The sequence below is a fragment of the Neofelis nebulosa genome, chromosome 9, assembly GCF_028018385.1.
Source record: "Neofelis nebulosa isolate mNeoNeb1 chromosome 9, mNeoNeb1.pri, whole genome shotgun sequence".
Classification (NCBI taxonomy): domain Eukaryota; kingdom Metazoa; phylum Chordata; class Mammalia; order Carnivora; family Felidae; genus Neofelis; species Neofelis nebulosa.
The window spans coordinates 75,091,957-75,115,564 of record NC_080790.1 but is presented as its reverse complement, the minus strand read 5'-3'; the positions used below and the strand labels follow the sequence as shown (position 1 = coordinate 75,115,564).

Sequence of the window (23,608 nt, the reverse complement as noted above, 5' to 3'; positions counted from 1 at the left end):
TCCCCTCAAAGGGCTGCCACGAGAATTCAGTGTGGGCCTGTCCGGCCTTTAGCACAGTGCCCAGCAGGTGCACACGGGCAGCCCTTCAGCCACCTTACAGAGTCCTTTGTTGGCTCTCACTGCAGTTTATCTTCACAGAGCTTCTGAGATAGGCAGGACAGTAGCATATTTTCCTTTGAGAGATGAGGCAACAGTCACAAATCAGCGAGGGGGTCTTCTCAAGGACCCATGGTTCATGAAGGGCTGGGCCAGACCTAAGACCTTGCCATGCCTGGTCTTCCTCCTGGCAACATTTGCCTTGTGGGCAGTGGGGAGAGGGGGCAGCCTGTGCCTACAGACTGAGCCCCAGCACCTGACTTCTGCCTACCACTCTCCTCTTAGAATGGACATGAGTTTCTGGCAAGATTTGCCCTCATTATGGTCAAGCCACCTCCTTATTCCCAGCCCTCTGGAACCTTCCCCCCTGCTTACCTCCAGCAGTAGGATTTGTTCAAGCTTACCATGTATTTTTCTTGCATCCCAGTTATTCTAGAAAGTTCCAAGGTGTCTTGGGAGCTTTCATTGGCTAGGCTGGAAAACACCCAGGCAGTGATGGTGTGTTGATGCTGGAGTCAGATGGGCTACACGGGTGGTGATTTATGAAAAGCCCTGTAACCTTAGAAGCCCCTAATGGGAAGCCAAGAGAAAGGGATGAAGTGTCTTAATCCTCTCTGTAATTTCCTTATTAAGAGCGACTCTAATTAGTCTTGGGTAAAGTTACTCTTCCAAGGTGTGTGCTGTGGGGGATGTTAATGAAGTTTCATGCTTCCCGGCTGAAACTTCCAAATCTGCAACCTGCCAATGTTTTCAGCTGTGAGAAAGGAACTCTGCCGGGAATTCATCATGAACTGGAAACAGGAAAGTATGGAGAATGAAGTATCTATCCTCAGCACTGCTTCTAAAGGTCGAGGTTTCATTTACAGACCTGGAGCCATTCAGCTGGAGGAGAAAAGGCCCACTTTGCTCTGTGATCAGTGTGAACGGTATGGAAGCATGGACTGGATGGCCCCCACTCACGAAGCAACAGCATGAAATCAGCATGTAGCATTTACGAATGTCGGTCATTTCTGGGAGGATGAGAAAGGAGAAAACGTGAATCAAACATTGGCTACAGACTCAGGCCTATCATTTTTGTCTGTAGGAATGGCACCATATCAGCACATCAACGTTTGAGGGGCAAGAGGAGGGTCAGGTAGCTATCGCTCTTTATCTTTCTCACTAGACATGGTTGTGCGAGACCCATTTGGTCTCCAGGGCAGAGCCCTTGGACATGGATCTTGTCATCCAAGTTGGTTATTGCACCATGTCTTATGACAGGGTCCTCAAGCACTGGCGTGCGTTCCGTCTCCCACAGAGCTCATTAAAATGGCACATTATGGGTCCTACTCCTGGAGCTTTAGATTAAGGGATTTGCATTTTTTTAAAATTTTTTTTAACGTTTATTTATTTTTGAGACAGAGAGAGACAGAGCATGAACAGGGGAGGGGCAGAGAGAGAGGGAGACACAGAATCTGAAACAGGCTCCAGGCTCTGAGCTGTCAGCCCGATGCGGGGCTCGAACTCATGGACCATGAGATCATGACCTGAGCTGAAGTCGGACGCTTAACCGACTGAGCCACCCAGGTGCCCCGGGATTTGCATTTTTTAATGCAATGTGGTCTCTGATGACACTGCTAGAGTGGCACAGCCACCTGCTGTTGGGGACGGCTGGCCTTAGATGGCAGGTGACTGTCCTAGACACTGTCGTAGGCCCCACTGGGATTTGCAAAAGATTCACATACCGTAAGCCTCGTGCTTGAGAGGTGTATGGAAGAATTGGAGTGGGCATACAGGATTTGGCAGACTCAGATGCTGGACTGCCAGAGGAGCTCCCAAAAGGCTGGAGAGTCAAGGCCGGTGGGGCATGGGTGGTGGGGGCTCCAGCTGAGCTCGGAGGACAGCAGCATCTGCACTGATGACTCAGAGGGGAAAGGAGGCATTTGTGATGGGGGACCACTAGTGTGAGTGTAGCCTTGAGTTTGGTACTTCACCAGCCTGAAAACATACATTTCAGTTTTGTGAAAGTCATGGGCTCAGTGGGCACTGGCCGAGATTCCCTGAAATCTGGTGTCCGTGAGCCAAGTCTGGGCAGCGGCCCCGCCTGCCACTGACAGGTCAGGATGTAGCTCTGATGATGCTGCAGATGGCAAGTGACACTCTGGGCTTTCAGAATTGTACTCTGACGCAAAGGGTGATGTGGGCAACGTAGGCTGTGGCCTCTAACAGTTCAGACCTCACTATTTATACCTGTCTGCAGAGTATGTTCCAGATTTTCAAAGCTCTTGCTTCTATTTGAGCCTTTGGTGGGATTTGGGGACTGTCACCTCCTTTAACGGGTAAGAAAACAGGTGGAGTGTTCCTGAAATCCTGTCAGTGATATGGGGTGGTATTGAGTCCCTCTGGTCCGCAGCTGAGACCCTTCTGCTACCCCACTGAGACCAGTTTGCGTGTGAGGACCAAGGCTCTTGGAGTCATTTTTAGGGCTCTGCTTTGTTTAAAAAGAAAACATCCTTTCCTATTGCCCTTTGAGATCTATCTAAAACGACTTTCTCTTTATGAATACCCATATGACCTGTGCCCCATCATCCTCCTAAACAAGGCTCATCTCTTCTTCCTTTTATCCTCCTGAGACTTTGTCACTCTGAGTACCATGTACCCCATGCTTATGTGTATGGTAGTTATGTCTGTGGTAGCATTTCCCACCAAACTAGACCGGAAACCTCAAGGTGAAGAATCAGATAGGACTCCTGTTTATTTTCTTTTGTATCTGCTTTGGCTCTGAGGATCATGGGGGATACAAATACCTGTCTTGCATTCAGTAGCCCCTCAATGTGTCCTTAACTGATTGAGTTCAATCTATCTAATCACAAGAGTTACAATAATAATGTTGATTGTTTCAGTTATCCAGGCTACACAAAAAAACCCTCAAAACTTAGTGGCTTAAAACGATGATAAGTTAATTTTCCTTATTCTGTGGGTCAGGAATTTGGGAAATTGGGTTAGGTGGCTTCCCTCACTTGGCTACATTCAGCTGGTCGCTGGGATAGGGTTAGAAGTTGCTAGGAGCCTTCACTCCTACATCTGGTAGCCCCCATGAAGGGCCTCGTCCTTTGGTGGCTGAGCCCAAGCTTCTTTCCAGCATGGTGGCTCACTGCCCTAGAGAGCACAGAAACAGAAACTGCCAGACCTCTTAAGATTAGATCCAGAACTAGCATAGTTCTGGCATCACTTCTGTGTATTTTGCCCAAAGCAAGCCACAGGCCATCCCAGGTTCAAGGGGAGGGAAACAAACTTCACTTTTCGATGGGAGGAGCATGCCCATCAAGGAAAGGGAGAATCAGTGGGACCATCTTTGGAGACCATCTACCAGTCATGAAAGCAGTTAATACTGAGCTTTCACTGTTGTCAGATACTAAAACTGAGTGTTTTTATGCATTATGTTGAATCCTCATAACAGTTTGATGGGGGAAATGCTAGTATCATTTCTATTTTATAAATGAAGAAGCTGAGGCTTCCAAAGTTAATGGCTCTCCTTTGAGAGGAATGGACGTGAGTCAAGGAAGTCCAGTTTAGAACCCCTTCTTGGGCAAAGAGACAACCTTGGTGGAACTCGTAGGCAAGCTTGGAATTCTTTTGTGTGCGTAGCTTTGTGTTTCTTACTGTGGGGAATAAAAAAGCATAAACCATGTCTGGTAAACAAGGCTGAGACAAAATGAGTAGAGACACATATGCCCATAATGAGTTAAACTGTATGCGCCAGGCAGTAAATGGTAGTGAAATTTGGAAAAAAGAGGGAATGTGGGTATCTTGAAGGAGTTAGGGAGTTGGGGCTTCTGCTGGTCCTTGGTTTGGATCCTTTGGATGGTCTACTGGTCCTTGGGACATTGGGTGGGCTTAAGTAGCGTGAACCACAGCATCAGGGCTGGAAGATGCTAGTGCTCACAGATGAATCAGGCAGATGGAGAACAGGCTGGGTCCTAACTCCAGAGAGGTGAGAGAGCCTGTGGAGGAATTGAGACTTCCTGAGGCAGCCTAGAAGGGTCCCCTTGCAGTGGAGCCTCTGATTTTCTGGCTGGAAAGGATCCTTCCAGGCTTTGAGTTCCTTGAAAACAGAGTCTATGGCTTGTCCACTTCTGTTTTCTCCTAGACGAGCTCAGTGCCAGGCAAAGAAATGCACTCAGCCAATGTACAGCAAAAGCGTGATCTTAGAGGCCCTTGTCCAACATGCACTTTCAAAGATGAGAAAACCTGGGTTGATAGGCCAGGCGATCCTCCCAAGGTGGGGAGGGCCATGACCACAGCAGAAATCCTCTGACTTCCCAGCCTGGATGGAGGTTAAGAGTTTAGGCTCTGGAGTCAGACTGCTCTGTTTCTTACGAGCTAAATAACCTTGGGCACGTTTCTTAACCCGTCCACACCACAGTTTCTTCATTTGAGAAATGGGTATATTAACACCTACTGGGGAGAGGTGCTATGAGGATTAAATGAGGTAACTTGGGTGAGGCACTGAGAATGCTGCTGGGCTGTTAGCCTTGCATAAATGATAGCAGTCACTAGGGCCCCCCCCCACTACTCTCGTATGGAGGTGGGGGCAGCTCTGTGCCTGTGCCTGCGTATTTGCTATTATGTTCTTCTTCAGTCAGAGTATCTTGCCTCCAAAGTCAATTTTGAAAACATTGTAGATTTCTGGCCACCAGTCCGCCAAAACTCAAGAAATGGCAGAATCACTGCTTCCTTTGTGCAGACGTCCCTCCCACACCTAGAGGGGTTCCACAGTAGCTCAGTCTCTGTAACCTTCACCCCCCTGGCCTTGGGAGCACTCTGAGGCCATGGGCTGTGAGAGGCAGCCTGGCGACCTGGACCAGGGGTCCCAGGCTTGGTTGTGCTGTGTGACCGCAGCGAGTCCTTCAGCAAATGAGCCGTTCTGACCCACCATGGAGGGTGGTTGGGAAAATTACTCTAGCATAGCACCAGGCACATATCAGGGACTAATAAACAGTAGCTCGACTCATTATTGATGGTATGCTCTGAGATTTGCAACTTTGGGGACTGCTTGCTCACTGGCACGTGCTGCTTGTACATTGGACTGACTACATGGTAGCCCCACTATGCGCAGACCTTGGTTCTGGGAAGGGGACCGTGTATTCGGGTTGTACCCAAACAGCCCATCCATTCTCGGAAGCAGCTTGTGATCACATGAGTTGTGCTGCAACCGAAGGCCTTGGCTGTCTTTTGCCTCAGACAGGATCTCCTCTACTCCCACTCAGCAAAATCAGGATGGTCCTTGATCTCAGGGCTTCTGAGCAGAGAATGTTCACAGCCCCCATCAGCCCCCCATCCCAGGTCTCCGCACACAGGCAGGCTCGTCCGTAGCTCAGCTCAGTCAGCCATACTTCAGGGTATACTTTATACTTCTGTGGAAATATCTGAATCGGAGCTGAGCTGAAGGTCCAGAGACTTCCCTGTGGCTGTAAGGACCCAAGCCCCCTTCTACAGAGGCGACGAGGTCCGAATCTCCGATGTGGGCAGGAAGCAGAGAGGGCCAGGGCTTTGCATGACTAGCCCGTGTCTCTCATTGAGGCTCCTCTCAGGAAGATGCAGGTTAACTTGAAAATTTTTCCCTTGGGCGCCTGGGTGGCGCAGTCGGTTAAGCGTCCGACTTCAGCCAGGTCACGATCTCACGGTCCCTGAGTTCGAGCCCCGCGTCGGGCTCTGGGCTGATGGCTCGGAGCCTGGAGCCTGTTTCCGATTCTGTGTCTCCCTCTCTCTCTGCCCCTCCCCCGTTCATGCTCTGTCTCTCTCTGTCCCAAAAATAAATAAAAAAACGTTGGAAAAAAAAAAAAAAAAGAAAGAAAATTTTTCCCTTGATTTCTCAGGGCTACCAGCCAGGAATTCACACTTAAACCAGATGCCCAATGGGCGACTCTGTAGTTGTCTTGTGAGCATGGGCCCAACCTGGCTGGTAGGTTGTAATGTTGGACACAGTGTGACAACAGGACACTCTGTCCTCCCTGGTCCCTGCTTGCTCTACCCCACCCCATACCTCCCTTCTTTAGACCAAGAGATACTCCCCCCCCCCCCCACCTTGCTGATACCTCAGTAATAGGGGTCTGAGCTCAGAAACAACAATATTGTCATTTATAACAAATATGTGTTGAGCATTTACCATATATGGTATATATCCATGTGTGTATCCCAAATACACACATAGACACGTATGGCCTAGCACTGGCTAGGCACAGGGGCCAGAATAACATGGAGATATTCATTCAATACCTATTTAGCATGTGTCTATTACATGTAAGGTACTGTCCTTAGTGTTGCAGCATTGTACAAAATAGTGGGGAATCCCAACCCTCATAGAGCTTACATTCAAGTAGGGGGAGAAGGGCAATAAGCAGATTTAAAAATCCATGATGAAAGAAAGGAGAATAACAAAGCAAGGGAAGGTAGAAGTGGAGTTCTGGGAAAGAATGTTTGTTTGTTGTAATCTGGGGTAATGCCAGAAGCCTCTCTGATAAATTATAATAACAGAGCAGAGCCTTTAAGGAAGGGAAGTAGTGAGACATTTACCTGGGGGAGGAGTGTTCCAGACAGAAGGAACAGCTGGTGCAAAGGCCCTGGGGCAGGAGTGTGCCTGGCTTTTCTGAGGAACAGTGAGGAGGCCAGCACAGCTGGAGTAGAGTGAGCCAAAAGGAGGGTAGGAGGAGATGGGAGTCAGAAGGACAGCAGGCACTCACCTGGCCATGCTAGGAAAGAAAGAACATAGTCACATAAAAACTTAGGTAACTGAGAAAAGCAGGATGTGGTAAGTACACACAGAGTGGCACAGACAGTTTTAAAACACCCAGAGAAGAGAGCATCCTCTCTGGGCTGGGGTGGTCAAGAAAGGCCTCCTGCGAGACGAAAGGCTTGATGAGAGGAAGGACAGCACGGCCAGGTGGGGGTGAGGATGTTCCAGGCAGGAGAGATGTGAAGGAAGCTAATGGACGATAAAGCTGAACCCAGAAGTGGGGCTGTGTTTAGAGGGCCTCAGATGGCAGATGAGGCTGTGAAAAGTCCATGCGGGCCTGGCCGTCCAGGGTTTGATCCCACCAAGCAGACAGCTTGGCCCAGCCTGGTGGAGATTCCGGCTCTCAAGAGCGTCTCAAACCCTGCCTCGGGTTCAACCCTGCTGTTGCTGACTCAGACTTTCCTGTATCCCTTCCAGTGATGACTATCACTCTGCCAGGGGCACAAACCAGGTCCCCTCCCAGCCACAGACACCCTCCCTGGACATAAATCTCTGAGGTCTGCAGGAATGCTCTTTCTGGAACCACTGGAATCCCACAGGAAGGGGGTGGGCAGCTATTATGAAAAGTGTTACTCAGCTTCTGGACTGAAAAGGCATGCGAGAGTTCAAGATAAGGACCTCCAACTCCAAGGCATGCTTATCTGCCAGCCACCCTGAGACCAGCTCACCTCCTTCCTTCCATCAGCAATTAGCCACGTGTGAGAGAAGCAGGGAGGCACTGTTGCCATAAGACAAGGAGAAGGGATTACCTGCCAGTGCCATTTGGCTTAGAGATGCATTATTACATAAAACACTCCGGAGGAGTTTGAAGCTCCCCCCAGGCTAATGCTGACATCCTTACGTTGGTAACTCTAGAGCTGAGTATTGTTTTACTTGCCATCTTTCAAAAGAGGGAGAAATATACCCACATTGTTATTCAGCCTGGTAATAATACTAGGAAACAGCAGCAACTTCTAAACCTTATTTCTGCGGGCAGGACATCGTGGGGCTATTGTTCCTTCGTAGGCCACCCTTCAACCTCCAGAAACTGGTCTGGGTTATGATCAGATTACAGGCAGGATTAAGAGGCCTTTGGGGGTGGGAGGGAACGTCTTAAAACATGGCAGCCTCGCTCTGGCAAAGAGGAAATGACCCTAGACTTCAAATCCAGACACCTGTGTGACCTCTGGTTTTGGTGCCGGTTGACTTTGGTCAAATTACTGAGACTCTTCAGACCTTAGTTTTATCATCTTAAAATAATAAATGGGGGCAGGTATTAGCTAATACTATGGTGTAATCATTTTGCAACCTGTAAGTGTGTCAAATCAATACGGTTGTGCACATTATATTTACACAATGTCATATATCAGTTGTATCTCAGTAAAGCAGGGGGGAAGATGGGGACAGGGTGACCATTACCATCTGCTAGAGCTGCTTCAAGGTTCAGATGGGAAGATGTTTATGAATGCCTAGCACAGGGACCTCAGTGTGCCAGTTTCCTTCTAGCGTCAGCTGGGGACTCAAGGGGAGCAGTCGGGTGTGGTAGTCACTGGCCGGAGGCCCTTCCTCTATATTTATCTTCTTTATAAGCCAATTATACTGTTGGTATAATTTTGAGGGGAAAAAAATTCAGGAGGCTACATAGCACTTAAAATTCTTTTTGAAGAAAAAGCCTACTGGCAGCCAATGCCAAATTATTGAAGTTCCCAGACAAGGGAGTGAATGTCGGGTCTTGGCAAAGTGGGGTGGGGAATTTCTGAGTGTGATATTTGAATAAAGAAATCTAAACTAGGGGAAAAAAAAAAAGCTTCCCCAGATCTTATCATCATACAATGAAGAGTTGTATAAAAACTGTTTGTCCCCGGTGCATGTTTACTTACCAGTGGGCAGGATATCTTGCCAGGCAAAAGTTCAAACTCCTGTTAGCTCCAAGTGATCTGTCAATTTAAAATGAACTGACTTCAGAAGAGGCTCGAAAATGATTTGGCCCACAGATGCTCCTGCCTCCCAGATGCCCCCCAGTATTCACCACTGTTGTTGGGGATAGGGAAGAAATAGCCTGGAAAGATGAAGTGAAGGCATCGTGGTTACCAGCCTCCCTCCCGAATACGTACACTCTCACATACAAACACACTTTTTCCAGATATTTCCGTGTGAGTAATGTTCTTGTTCCATTACATCAAGCTTCCAGGCTTAGCCATACTTTATAACGATAAACAGAGCTGCTCTGCCGACTCCAAACAGTGAAATGAAAAATAGAACATTTATTTTGATTTTTTTTAAATGCCGATTCACTTTGAATTTTTGTACTTTTCACTGTAGCCACCATGAACATCTTCAAACTGAGAACTAGATCTTACTAATCGACGTTTGAAGTGCCAGCACAGTTCCTGGCGTTGAGCACATATTCAAAAAAGACTTTCAATTGCAGTCTATCTACTTCTTTAGGCGCCGTTTCTGCTGTGAAAATGCAGTTTCACGTGGTGGTAAGATCATGACCTTGCTTGAAATCCGACCTTTCTTTTGACTGGTTGTGTGATTTTGGCCATGCTACTTGACGTCCCGGTGTTTCAGGTTCTTCATCTGCCAAATGAAAATAACCGTAACTAATAAGGCTCATTTTGAGGATTTAGATGAATGACTCTAAGGTGATGTCTGTAATGTAAAGTATAGGGCACACAAAATTTGCTATGATTTTTATTACCATTCTCGGCAAGTTTACTGTTCCTTGTTTTCCCTCCTCCAGTTTCTCTGCACCTCTCACAAGTTCCAGGGAGCTTGGAACCCAGTTAGCAGGGTTGCCGCCATTTTCATTTGGCATTGCACTTGACTTGGGGCTTCAGGCTCCCACACTGATGTTCCAAACAGTTGCCAAGTAAACCTCCACCAAGCCTGTCTCTTTTATCGCTACTACGTTTTTCTGGCTGTATTATTGGCTCATGTTATTAAAAAAAAAAAAAAAATGGGTGCCTAGCTGGCTCAGTCAATAGGGCATGTGACTCTTGATCTTGGGGTTGTGAGTTCAAGGCCCACATTGGGCATAGAGCTTACTTCAAAAAGCAAAAACGCAACAAAACAATAAAACCAAACTTAAAAGACAAAAAGCAAAAAACAATTCTGCTCCCAGGGTCTAAGTTCGATCTCTGGATTGGATTGGCTCAGTCTTCCTCTTCTGGACACCTGCTCTAGCTAACATCCTTTAAAGTATCTTTTATTTACTGTTTATTCAAGAAACGGGATGATAAGTTTTGGGGATGAAGCCCTTTTGCTTAGACCTGAGGCTGCACTTGCTAGTTCCCTCTGATCACTACTGAGCAAGGAGGAGGATGTGTGGGGTCTCACCACCACCTACTGTCATTGGGTTCTTCATCGGTCTCCCTGGCATCCTAGATCTATTCTTCCACCACCTGAGTTGATTGCGGTTACGTTTCTGGGCTACCATGCATATAGGCCCACGCTGTTTCTAGAATTGCTGTGTTTACCTGCTGAGGGTAGGACATTTGATTGGGGCTAGCGTCTCAGAAAATCTGACTTCTCAGCCATGGCTGGAAGCTCTGTGAAGGCTGGTCCTGTATCTTGTGTATCTTTGCTGTGTTCTGAGCCGACACAGCGTCTGGCTCCCAGTGAGTGCCCAGGGAATGTTGAGTGAGCTTTGAAGGATGAGTAGGATGGTCCCTGGGAGAAGTGGGGAGCTCGAAGCATTCCAGGAAGAAGTTTCCACACGAAGGAGGAGCCCAAGCAGGCAGGAAGCAGGGATCACGAATGGTGAATGGCAAGCTGACTGCAGTTCAGTGACCTACTGCAGTGAGGGGAGGACAGACAGCAGCCGCTGGCTGTGTGCTGAGTACCTTAGCATAGTGCTGTCTCCTTGGCTTCTGGTTAGAGTCACTCGGGCTACTTTAAAAACGTACCCCCTCATGGCTTCACTTTAGTCTGGTTAAAACTGAATCCCTGCGGGTGGGGCCTGGAAGGTTCTGGGGATGGGCTGAGAACTGCCGGGACACTTTGCAGAAAGGCAAGAGTCCCACACCCAGGAGGCCGTTTTCACAATAAACTGGTAACAGTCTCGGGGAAATGGCAAAATCTGCCTCTAGACACTTCCAGGCTGGAGCTTAGGATTCCGGCGTGAACCCTAGAAAGAGGAGTGTAAAAATCAATGAGAGAGATCGGTCAATGACAAAGAATGAATGATAAGGGCTAGAAACCACTGGGGCAGGCAGTGCTAACGACTTACTAAGACTTCACCTGCCCCTGCTTTCCCTTAATTGTAACCCTTGCACTCTGAAAATTGCTGACTTCCTGAATGCTTGCAAACTGACTAATCTCAATTTTAAATGTAGTTCAGACTTTACCCTATATCTAGGTCACAGCGAAAGCACCATATATCCCAGGAGTGAGAAGCCAGCAGGCTCATTAGGGTACTGTTTATATTTCTACTATTCAAAATAAATCATTTAGTATAACCGTCACATCCTGACTTTTTGAAGATCGTTTCTTCTCATGAGTAAGTGAGGCAAAGCATTCGTTTCATATATAGGGTTGCATTCCTCAGGCCTTCAGTTTCGTAGTGTGGAATCAGTCTCAGGTGTTTCTCATATTGGTACCAGTAACTGTGCCGTAGGGCTTAAGGTCGTAGAATACTGGGGATGCCCGTGTCCTGTGTAAGAATTTTAAAGCAGTATTAAAACAAACAGAATGCTTTTCATGTGGGACTTGTTCCGTTCATCTTTCTTTCCGTAAGTCACTACCCGGTGCTTGGGCTTTGAATAAATCAGACCCACTTAGTAGAGCACATGTCCCCTCTTGGGTTTTAAAGAGAGAAACTCACCTATGCCTATTTCTCCCTACACCTGTTGGAACTCTGCTCACATCCATGCTGGCTTCTAGAGGTAAGGCTGGAAAATGTAGAACGCAGGAGGTGACAGCATTTGCAGGGCTGGAGGAATCTGAGCACATAGTCTAGGATGGGCTTTACAGGTACTCTCCTGAGTAACCATGAAGGCACTGATGACCTTGGGTTTGTTTACCAAGCTAACTGCCTGGTCACAAATAATAGCTGTTTTGCTTAATGTGGAATGAACGACATCGTCCTGAAGTGTTTCCTCGCAAATACCTTTCCATATGCATCATGGCAAACGGTAGGTCAGTTTACATTACACTGTTTATAGTTCCGTTTAAAATTCTACAACTACGATGCACTGCTGGCAATTCGGTGTAGAAAAATCCAGTCTCCCATTTTAACACTTCAGCTCAAACCCTCTTGTTTTCTACCCTACGGACATTATATAAGCTTTTCTTTTCTGTGGCTGATTTTTAGTTACCAGAATATCTGACTTCTGTATCGCAGGGTGCAATATAATTTGATGTGGCAGCCCCCTTTCTAGGGATCTCACTTGTTTTGTTGTTTGTCTCGTTTTTTAATATGCGAGTTCTATATAAGCTCCAAAAGCTGACGACTGTGAATACTGGCCAGCTGAAAATAGGTCAGTGTGAAAAGGACAAGTCAGAATGGGTAAATGAACAGCGTCGTAAGGACCAGTACCTGTGGGTCTTTGTAGCATGTGGATCTCATCAAACCCTCTGACTCAGGCTGTAGCTTCCGTGGCTGACCCACATTCTGGCTCTGTGAGTTCCCTTTTCCTGTTCACTTCTTACCCCCAATGTCCTAGTCCCCCCTAAAAGAAGGTTGCCCCCTCCCCGTTTTTAAATTCTTATTAAGGGAAGGAAAAAGTTTTTTTTCTGACTGTTTACTGCCTGCATAAGTTGGGCTCTTTCAAAAGGGACATTGGTAAGAAGAGAAAACAGAAGCAAGCAGGAGAGGTTAGAGTCCGAGATTCTGTTCCAACTTTAAATAAGCTCTAGCCACGGAGTCAAATGGCCAGCCAGGCTTAAGAGGTCCACATGCCAGCCTACGGTTCTGTTCTGTTTGCCTCTGGAGAACCAGGGCCAGGGCCCTTCACCTCCATCTTCAAGGCCCAGGTATCCCTTTCTTGGTCCTTCTATTAAGTTTCGACCATCAGCACAGAGTCTTAAAGACAGATGTAAACAGAGAGAGAGAATGGCACGGTAGTTGCAGGGTTAGGGAAGACAGTGAGGATATACTCACCTGACCAGAGAGGGGGGAAGGAAGGGGGGTTGGGTAGGTAGGCTGGGACCAGATGACAGAGGGCCATAGATCCTACTGTGAAAAAAGGCTGCCTCGGTGGATGACATGGGGCAGAGCAGCTCCACAGAGCAGTGGAGGAATATACTGTTCCCCAAGAGGAGTGCGAGGAGTATACTGTTAAGTCACCAATGGGAGAAGAAATCTCCTTCTCCAAGGGGGTCTTCTGTCCATCTTACAGAATGTCAGACGCAAGGGGCAGGGGTTCACTCCCAGAAGCTCAGCTGTAGAGACCCTCTCCTGATTCCCCCAGGTTAGCCAGTGTGGTTACTCCGACCTGACTGTGGGCCTTTCCATGGACACTGCTTCATGGACAGGCACTGCCCTCGTCAGCGTTTTCATTTTCAGACATCATATGCCAGCACAGCTGTGTTGAGTGTAGCGTTTTTAATAGGAGAACATGGTAAAGTTTTAGAAACCATATTGGCCTCTCTTGAGTCACCTGCCTCTTTACGCCCTTCAAAATTGTGGTGGTTTTCCTGAGAGTCCCTCTCTTGGTTTTATAACTTCATTCTAAACTCACAAGGCAACTCTACATCCAGATTAAACATGTGAAGTGGGAAAACCTTGTGGGGCCTTCAGAAACACATTTTTTGAAAGGTGTTCTGTAAATAGGGGATTACTACTGCTTCTGTGCCAAAACCATGTTAAATAAAACAGTTTCAGATATGTACTTTTACTGACCCAGAGCCCTCTTTCATCACAATTATGTCCTTAATCTGTTCTAGGATCATTGCCATAATCTTATTGCTCTAATTATAGCCCCCAAAAATGTGAAATATGTTATATAACCCAGAGCTTGTTTGGACTTCTTATAGACATGCTTATATGGCAAGAAAAACAACTTTCAGTCCAACAGTGGAGGGTAAGAGTCATACATGCGGTAATTATTCCAGTGTTTTTTTTTTTTAAGTAACATTAGAAATGCCCAGTTGATCTCTTTTTTGATATGTTACATTGAAATGTTTTAACTCAAGGGGCAGTTACATAGTGTACCTTCCACTAGAGATCTGTGGCGCTCAAGGTGATGGTTGCCTGGAAGGCACTATGCTAAATAATGGAAGCATCCACCAAACTTCTTTTAATTAAGAAAAAAAAAGAAGAGACCCAGTTGTGTGGATGGGTGGTGGGGATGTGGTGCGGGTGGGAGACACAGGGCAGGGCTGGAGGCACTTGTGATGATCATTCAGAGAAAGGAAGGTGACAGAAATGTTCTGTTACTTCTGACTGCTCCCCTGTATTTTCATCATGGAGCTCCACACGAAAGGAATCAGAAAGGAATTTGTTTCCACATCCATGAATCATTACAGCTCTTATCAATTTGTCTGAAAACGTGGGTGTTTTTGTGAGTGAAATAGAGACTTTTTGTGTTGGAGTGGTTCATGTATTCTGGCTGCAGCCACCTCCCAGCAGATGCAGAATTCCAAAGTGGGGAAGACCCTCCTGTGAAGAGAGGATGGCGAGTGTCTGGGTCCATTGGCTTGAGTGTCCTGAATGCAGCAGCGATGGGTGACATCATGGGCTCTGTCCTCGTTAAGGCTTTAAGCCAGCTACCCTAGGCCTGAGGCCAAAATACACGTCTCTCATTTTGGTCACCAGCTATGCATATTAAATTCTTTTCCATACAGGCGGTGTAGACCAGAGACTCTCCAAAACCCTGGTCTAGAGACCAAGGATAAGAGAGAAGGGTAACGTGGTGCTTAGTGGTACAAATATTTGGTAGATATTTGTTGAATGAATGAGTGAATGAGAAAATCTGGGCTTGGTCCTTAAGGCATTGATGTTCTTATTTAGCATGGAAGCTTTAGCTACATGAAATAATGAAAGGGCACTTTAAGTCCCGATTACATAACATCAAGGAGGCAGAATGGCAATGTTTGAATTCTGAGATGGGCAGTGGAGGAATCTACAGGCCAGGGGATCAGCACAAATAGACTCTCAAAGGCAGCTGTAAACAGAGAGAGAAAATGGCATGGTAGTTTCAGGGTTAGGGAAGAGAGTGAGGGTATACTCACCTGACCAGAAAGGGGGGAAAGGAAGGGGGGTTGGGTAGGTAGGCTGAGACCAGATGATGGAGGGCCATAGATCCTACTGTGAAAAAAGGCTGCCTTGGTGGATGACATGGGGCAGAGCAGCTCCACAGAGCAGTCTTCCCCAAGAGTGGCCCACAGAACTTTAGCTTCACATCAAAATCACCTGATGAGGCAGAAGGTCTGGGCTGAGTCCCAGGTGGTTTTTTTTAACAAGCCTTCTAGGGGATTCTTCTGTGCATTAAAGTTTGAGAATCTCAGCTTTGGCTTTCTTTGATATACATATCACACTGAAAGATGGAACAACATTAAGCATGTGGGGTATATTCTCTCATAATTAAAAAACTTTAATTCGGCTTCCTTGTGGATTCTTCTTGGTTAGGGTTGCTATATGGCTGGTTGGAAACTGAAAGGAAGTGGGAGAATCAACTCTTCAACTACAGCAGCAACAGTAGAGCACTGATCTTGGGGCATCACCTTGGGCATGACTCCTTCAGAAATCCTTTTGAAAATACCATCTTATAAGCAAGGACTTAGATGGGATTCACGAGGTGTTCCACATTCTCAGTCTATTTCTGGTAATAAGTGAACCTCGTTAGAACAACCCTACTTCCAATATCATCTGCCAGTTAACAAGCAGCTCTTGAGAGCTCGCCGTGGGCCTGACACTGAGCTTTCTGCCGCTTTCCTCAACTCAGCACTGAAGGACCATGCTCAGCCTTGTTCTCTGTCCCTTCTCCTGCAGTGGATTCTTCTTGGGTCAGGAGAGATGTACCTGATATCCATGAACTATTTGAGGGAGAAATCCTGTGGCATTTGTTTTTCCGGGAGACCCAGCCTTCCTGACTGTATTTATCCCTCGTTAGAGTAAGTTTCAAGGCACACGAATAGATTGATTCAGATGAGCCGATGGGCAAGGGCTCTCACTGAAGCTGTGCTCCTCGTCTGAATCACTCTTTGCTATACTGTTTTCTAAAAGCTCAGAAAAAAGAGTATAGAAATCTCCTCTCCAGTTGGCCAAAGGGACCAAGCACTTGAACTTGACAAGATTTTGTTAGGGGTTGATAAATACCACAAATAACTGGTGATGCGCATGCTCTTTTATAGCGTGATGAAGATCCACGGCTGAAACAAGAATAAGGCAAAACACGTGTCATGGAAGACATTTTGGGAAGTCACTGCACCCTCTGCCCACCCAGCAGGCCACCGAGCTCACAGTGCCGTGTGGTCAGTGCAAGGTCAATGCGATGTAGTTGGCACATCCTGGCTAACTTGCCAAGTTAGAGGTCACCATAGTGCTCAGGCCATTAAGCACATTTTAGATGCTCATTGTTTGAGAAGCTATACATTTCAGAACACTCAAGTGGACTGGGTCCAACTTGACGATGTTGGTTGTTTCACTCATTCAAGGCTTTAAATCAAAGTGGTCCCCTTTCTCCCCTCTCTTATTTACTTAATCATTAACTCATTTATTTTTGAGTGAGCATGGTAAATGACTCAAAAACAAAACTTGGGAAAAAATTTTTCAAGAGAGAAGATATCTTGGCCTAAAAAAATCCCATCAAAGCATTTCCAATTTGATTGCTGACCTCTGACCTGCATACAGAAAGTTTGCTGTCAAGTGCCAAGCAAATCCTGGAAAATTGAACTTGATTTTGAAATGTTGTTCTCTCTCAGTTTCACCAAGACCAGCTGGGTAGCTCATTAAATGTAAAAAAAAGTGCTTTGAACATTGGAAGGCCAACGTATGTGTTAACTGTTATCAACAGTCATAAAATCAGTGTCTTAATCGAACTCCTTCTGCACCGTGGACAGGAACTCCACAGATGGACGCACCTGCCCACCGCAGTAAGGTTTGGCACCTTGCTCAGGGGCACATGGGGGAAACCAGGACAATTAGGTTCTATTTTCTGTTCTGTTTCTCACTAGCTTTAGTCAGGGCTGCTGGATGGTGATTCCTTTGAGCCTCATTTTCTCCATCTGTGAAATGGGGACAACAGTCCTTACCTGCTTCATTCATTCATTGTCCTTGGGCTTAAACAGCATTTTGTAGAGCCCTGAGAGTGTTAGTAAAATGGAAAAGTCTTCCTGTGTGTTCTTTCTGTATTTTGTATTCTGCCATCAGCTTCCCACTTCTAAGGATTCCTCACCTCCAGCCAGGGCCCACATGGTGTTGTTCACTGCAGTCAGTGACTTGCCAGCACCTCCCACCAAACAGATGGCTTTCTGAGCAAGGGCCTCAGTCTCCGCACAGAGGGCAGGGGCAGGGGCAGGTTCACCCAGGGTAGGGATCTGCCCAGTGGTCCTTGACCCTATTCTTCCCTAACATTTGGCCTTTCTCCAGGAAGAGGTAGGTGATAGCTGGAAGTGATCTGCTCTGCATGGGAGTTTTGGTGGTGGTGAAGGAAACCAGCATCTGAGAGGTGAGCCTTTCCTTTGGGTAGGAAATGCACTGGGCTTTGAATGCAAAAGGGGCCTGGTCAGGGCACTCAGAGCCTTCTCCAACTGGGGGAATGGTGCTCATCCTGCAAGACCCATCTCCAAGTGACTCCTGCCTTCTTCCTTCTCCTTCCCAGAGAGAATGCACTCTCCTCTTTCACATGTCCACATGGCACAAATCACACAGTGTAATCGTTGGGCCTGTGTTATATGGCTCTCCAGTGAAGCCTGGTCTCTCACCTGTATGGGAGGAACTCAGTGAAGTTCTAAAAACAGGTTAGTTTTTTCTTCCTTGCAGTCTAGAGTCCCGAAGACCTTCTTTGGGGTCCCCTGATAGAGATGACTTGACCTTGACAGAATTAGAAGGTCAAGAAGAAGACACAGGCCCTTCTTTCCCCTTCTGGACTGAGCTTGGGGCAGGAATGCCGGTCCAGGCCCATCCTTCCTGGTGTCTTCTCCTTATCCGGTCCCCGGACCTTTTTAGTGTCTCCAGGGGCCTCAGGGTTTCTGTCTAAAAGCTTCCCAAGCAGTGACTAGTTGCAGAATGGGCTCAGAGTGTGATGGAAGCCCCTGCCCTTGGATTAGTGCCATCCAGGCTTCTTTCCAGTCCTGATGATGCCTGTAGCCAGGCCTCACTGAGACCTACAGGTCCATTAAGCCTCTGTTGACTTAAAGTGGTCTGAGATAGGGTGAGATGGGAAATCATGTACCAGATGGTCCAGAACCCTTTACACACACATTTTGCAATGAACTATGAGCCCAGACCAGAGTCCGGGCCTTGAGGAGCCATGCTGGTTGAAGCCTAAACTGTTCCTGAGGAGCACTCTGGCAAGAGGGAAGCATCTGTAGGTTATATACCTGTTGCAGGAAATCCCTTCTGGTTTCCTGAAAGCTGTGGGAAAGTCTTCTCACTTGATTCCATCTGGGTCACCAAGGGTTGAGGGACCTAACCTCCACTTTTCTACTGAGTCCTAAGTCCCATTTGTTCTAGGTGACCTATCTTAATCTCCCTCGTTGGTTTCCCTCTGTCCAATTCCTCCTGCTTTACCTCCACATAGGTCTTGAGGACATACTATTTCATGTTCTGTGGTTAATGTCTTGTGATATGCGTTTCCCCTTCATAACTATAAGGCCCCTGGGGCAAAGACTGGGCCCTTCAGCACAGTGCCAGCCTCAAATGCCATTGTCACAGCCAGTGAAGGCTGTAGGGGAAAACCAGGCCTCTGGACTAATGGGAAACTTTAAGCCCTGTGGCCTTGGGGGGTTGGCATTTCCTACATTGGCCTTCTACTGTTCACTCAGCTGCCCTGTTCACAGGGTGGCTTAGGCGAGCTCATGGCCCACATCTATAAAGTCACTTCCCTTAAGTCATGTTTACCTTTCACAAGAAAAGGGCCAAAGCAGGAAAGCTTTACAAGCACCACCACCAAGACTCTAACCCTGGTAATTTCTTATTTATTTATTTATTTATTTATTTATTTATTTATTTATTCATTCATTCATTCATTCATTCATTCAATGTATGAAATTTATTGTCACATTGGTTTCCATACAACACCCAGTGCTCATCCCAAAAGGTGCCCTCCTCAATACCCATCACCCACCCTCCCCTCCCTCCCACCCCCATCAACCCTCAGTTTGTTCTCAGTTTTTAAGAGTCTCTTATGCTTTGGCTCTCTTCCACTCTAACCTCCTTTATTTTTTCCTTCCCCTCCCCCATGGGTTTCTGTTAAGTTTCTCAGGATCCACATAAGAGTGAAAACATGGTATCTGTCTTTCTCTGTATGGCTTATTTCACTTAGCATCACACTCTCCAGTTCTATCCACGTTGCTACAAAGGGCCATATTTCGTTCTTTCTCATTGCCACATGGTACTCCATTGTGTATATAAACCACAATTTCTTTATCCATTCATCAGTTGATGGACATTTAGGCTCTTTCCATAATTTGGCTGTTGTTGAGAGTGCTGCTATAAACATTGGGGTACAAGTGCCCCTATGCATCAGTACTCCTGTATCCCTTGGGTAAATTCCTAGCAGTGCTATTGCTGGGTCATAGGGTAGGTCTATTTTTAATTTTCTGAGGAACCTCCACACTGTTTTCCAGAACAGCTGCACCAGTTTGCATTCCCACCAACAGTGCAAGAGGGTTCCCATTTCTCCACATCCTCGCCAGCATCTATAGTCTCCTGATTTGTTCATTTTGGCCACTCTGACTGGTGTGAGGTGATATCTGAGTGTGGTTTTGATTTGTATTTCCCTGATAAGGAGCGACATTGAGCATCTTTTCATGTGCCTGTTGGCCATCCGGATGTCTTCTTTAGAGAAGTGTCTATTCATGTTTTCTGCCCATTTCTTCACTGGGTTATTTGTTTTTCGGGTGTGGAGCTCTTTATAGATTTTGGATACTAGCCCTTTGTCCGATATGTCATTTGCAAATATCTTTTCCCATTCCGTTGGTTGCCTTTTAGTTTTGTTTAACCCTGGTAATTTCTTATGAGCAATTGTGTGATTGTTGAGTTTCTGCAATTCATGTCAACAGTCTTCCTTCAAATCCCCAAGCCGTGAGAAGCTGTCTGAGTGCTGGTCACTGGGCGTCCCTATGTGCCTGCCCTGGGGCACACCTAGGCTCTGGGTCCTGCTCCCTAGAGGAAGTCTCATTTCTGTAATCACTCCAAGCTTAATGGCTTTCATCCCTGTGGGTTGCAGTGGAGAGAAAGCATTATTTCTGGTCTTTTGGTTTCCTTTCCAGCCTTTCCTGCCTCCTCTCTCTCCCAGCCCCTCCCTTATGAGCCAAATGGATTACAAAATGCTAGGTGTGACCTTGGGGGTTGGGAAGGAACCACCTTGGGGGTTGGTTTTCCCCTCCCCCGCCCCCGGCACTGGCCCCTTGGTGATGTTCCAGAGGGTACCAGGGGCAATTTCAGGACACTGCTACCATGGCTTAGAAAGAACATGACTTGGTAGACCTCTGATTTTTTTACTTTTTTTTTCAGCCATGTCCTGGGAGTCATTTGTGGGCGGGTGAGTACATTTGGGATGTGCCTTCTTCCATTTTGTTTTTTTTAATCAAAGCCTCACTCTTTGCCAGGAAAATGAAAGCAAAACATATAAAAGCCAAAATGGTGATTTTTCATGAGGTCCCCCATGGGCAGAAGCACCTCCTGGGTCATCATCTGAGGGGTCCCGTAACGGCCACGATTCCTCATGATCCTCTTCTCTTCTCCCTGCACCTTCATTCTGTGCGGAGTGGGAGAGGAAGGGGGATGGCGATCTGTGTGTCGTGTCAGGTTGGGTGCTGAACACAAATTCTCTTTGCAACAGCAGTTCTCAAAATACCTCCGGCTGGTGTCATTTGATGCTCGGATGTGAGCTTTCCGGGCAGGGTACCACCAGGGCGTTGTGGGCACACTGTAACGTGACTGTTTCTGTCAAAAACGAGGCCAGCCCTGGGGCAGCCTAGAGTAGCAGGTCCTCAGGCTGGTGGTTCCCAGTGGCAAGGAGTTGTCCAGACATCTCTGTGTACCATATACAGGCTGTCACTTTGTCTCTGAGACTTGGTGGTGAAGGTTAGGAAGTTGTGAACAGGGCAGGTGTGTTTATCTTCTACAGATGAGGAAGCTGAGGCTCAGTCATGCAGCCTGTGGCGTGGTTGAACCCCTGAGCACGAGGCAGTACCCTTGCTATTTTCTTACCAGATGCAGACTTTAACGTGGCTCTGATCTCCTTTGGGGGAAGCTGGAAGCTATTTCCTGGATCTGGTACCCACTTTGAAGTCATGCTGCATTTCATTTCTTTTTTCTTTTTTTTAGAGAGCATGCACGTGTGCCCACGCGCGCGCACACACACACACACGCATACACGTGTGTTTGAGCAGAGGAGGGGCAGAGAGAGAGAGAGAGAGAGAGAGAGAGAGAGAATATATCCCAGGAAGGCTCCACACTCCCATATAGAGCCTGATATGGGCTGCAATCCTAAGACCCTGGGATCATGACCTGAGCCAAAACCAAGAGTTGGACACTCAACCCAATGAGCCAACCAGGTGCCCCGGCATAGTATTTGTTAGGGACTGTTCTATCTGTCCGGTGCTTTACCACTTGCGTGTATTATTTATTTCTTTTTTAAGGCTTCACCGAAGTCAAGTGAGAAGCAAATATTCAGGGATGATTTCTGGGGTGCATGGAGAGGAGAAAAGCTGAATAATCGATGGTTGTGTCACTTTGGACATGATCCCTCATCCCTCTAGTAGTTGAGTGTATCTAAGGGTTGAGCCTCTTTCAGAAGTCACCATGTATGATCCCGTATGTAGAAAATATTAACAAATGCACACACACATAAAGAACTTACTAGAACTAATAAAAGAGCAGAGGAAGGGCAAGGGCATGGACCTACAAAAATCAGTTGCATTTCTATCTACTAGCAAGGAGCGACCCGAAAATGAAGTTAAGAAAACAGCTCCATTTACAACGGCATCTGAAAGCATCAAGTGCTCAAGAATAAACTTAATAAAAGAAGCTGAAGATTTCTATATTAAAAAATACAAAGTACTGGAGGCACCTGGGTGGTTCGGTTGGTTAAGCGTCCGACTTTGGCTCAGGTTTTGATCTCAGTTTGTGGGTTCGAGCCCCATGTCAGGCTCTGTGCTGACAGCTTAGAGCCTGGAGCCTGCTTTGGATTCTGTGTCTCCCTCTCTCTCTCTGCCCCTCAAAAATAAATACACATTAAAAAAAAATTTAGTACAAAGTACTGAGGGAAATTAAGGAGGATCTAAATAAATGAAAAAACAGTCCATATTGATAGATTAGAAAACAATATTATTGAAATGGAATTTTTCCCAAAGTTGGTCTGCATATTCGATGCAATTCCTATCAAAGCCCCAGCAGGCTTCTTTGCAAACAGCGGCAATCTGAAGTTTAAGTTCATGTGGAAATTCATAGGGCTTGGAATAGCCAAAGGAATCTTGGGAAAGAAGAACAAAGTTGGAAGAGGCACACTTCTTCATTTCAAAACTTTCTGTAAAGCTACAGTAATCAAAACAGTGTGGCACCTGCATAAGGGTAGACCTACAGATCAGTGGAACAAAGATTCCAGAAATCAACTCTCACATTTATGGTGAATGGATGGATCATTGACAAGAGGGACAAGGCCACTCAGTTGCGGGAAGGATCATCTTTTCAGCAAATGGTGCCAGGACATGTAGAACCTTCTCCCATACCATCGGCTAAAATCCACTTAAAGCGAATTATAAGCCTAAATGTAAGACCTTGTCCTACCTACAGCTTCCTGTGAAGTCACCAGAATGAGAATGTCAAAGGCCTGGGGCAGTGGCCAAAGAGATACAAGCAGGACCTTCAGTGATTCTGCAGAAAGTACTGGATGGGAGAGAAAAACAGATTAGAGACATGGTGAGAAGCCCAGCTCTGAAAGCAGGAACCTTTCACTGTTTGGACCCCATGGGTCATCTGCAGACCAAGAAATTCGGACCTAATAAGGACCTTATTATGTTATGAGGGAACTTAACTTTTTAATATAAAATAGCTACTTATTTCAAATTCTTTTTGTTATTTCCTGTATGTAGTTGTTGTTGTTTTGTTTTGTTCCCCCCTCTCCCCCCTCCCAACACTACAGCCTTCTGGTGAGATAGGAGCAGAATTGCCATCATCTTCACTTCATGCCTGCCTAGTGCCAGCCTCTGCTCCCAGCTCTTTACAGAATACAAGCTTGCTGGATTCTCAAACCAGCCCAAGGGGGTGGGTACTGTTCTCACGCCCATTTTACAGATGAGGATATTGAGGCAAATATGGTTTTGTAACCCACAGCTAAGAAGGTGCAGAGCTGGGGTACAAATTCGTGCAGCATGGCTACAGGACGGTGACTCCTCACCAGGCCCAGTACGGCCTCCTATCACTTGCATATAACTGAGGAAGTGCAGGGACAGACCCTGTAAGCAATTATTCAAGGCCATGATGTAAGTTGCCCGTCAATTCACTGGTGTGTTTCTGCTGCCTCAGACACTGACACCCATCCTGTTCACTGCGAGCACACGTCCCACATACATAAGGTAAGCTAAGTTAGAGAAGAATGACAGGAGAACGAAAAATCTTCGATCCTCAGGGCAACTCCTATC

At 46.7% G+C, this 23,608-nt stretch overlaps 1 protein-coding gene across 3 annotated transcripts in view; it reads left to right on the top strand.

Annotated features, from left to right (window-relative positions):
* PRKCE (protein kinase C epsilon) overlaps nt 1-23,608 on the top strand; it is a 502,434-nt gene that overhangs the window by 370,258 nt on the left and 108,568 nt on the right. The window lies entirely within an intron of this gene.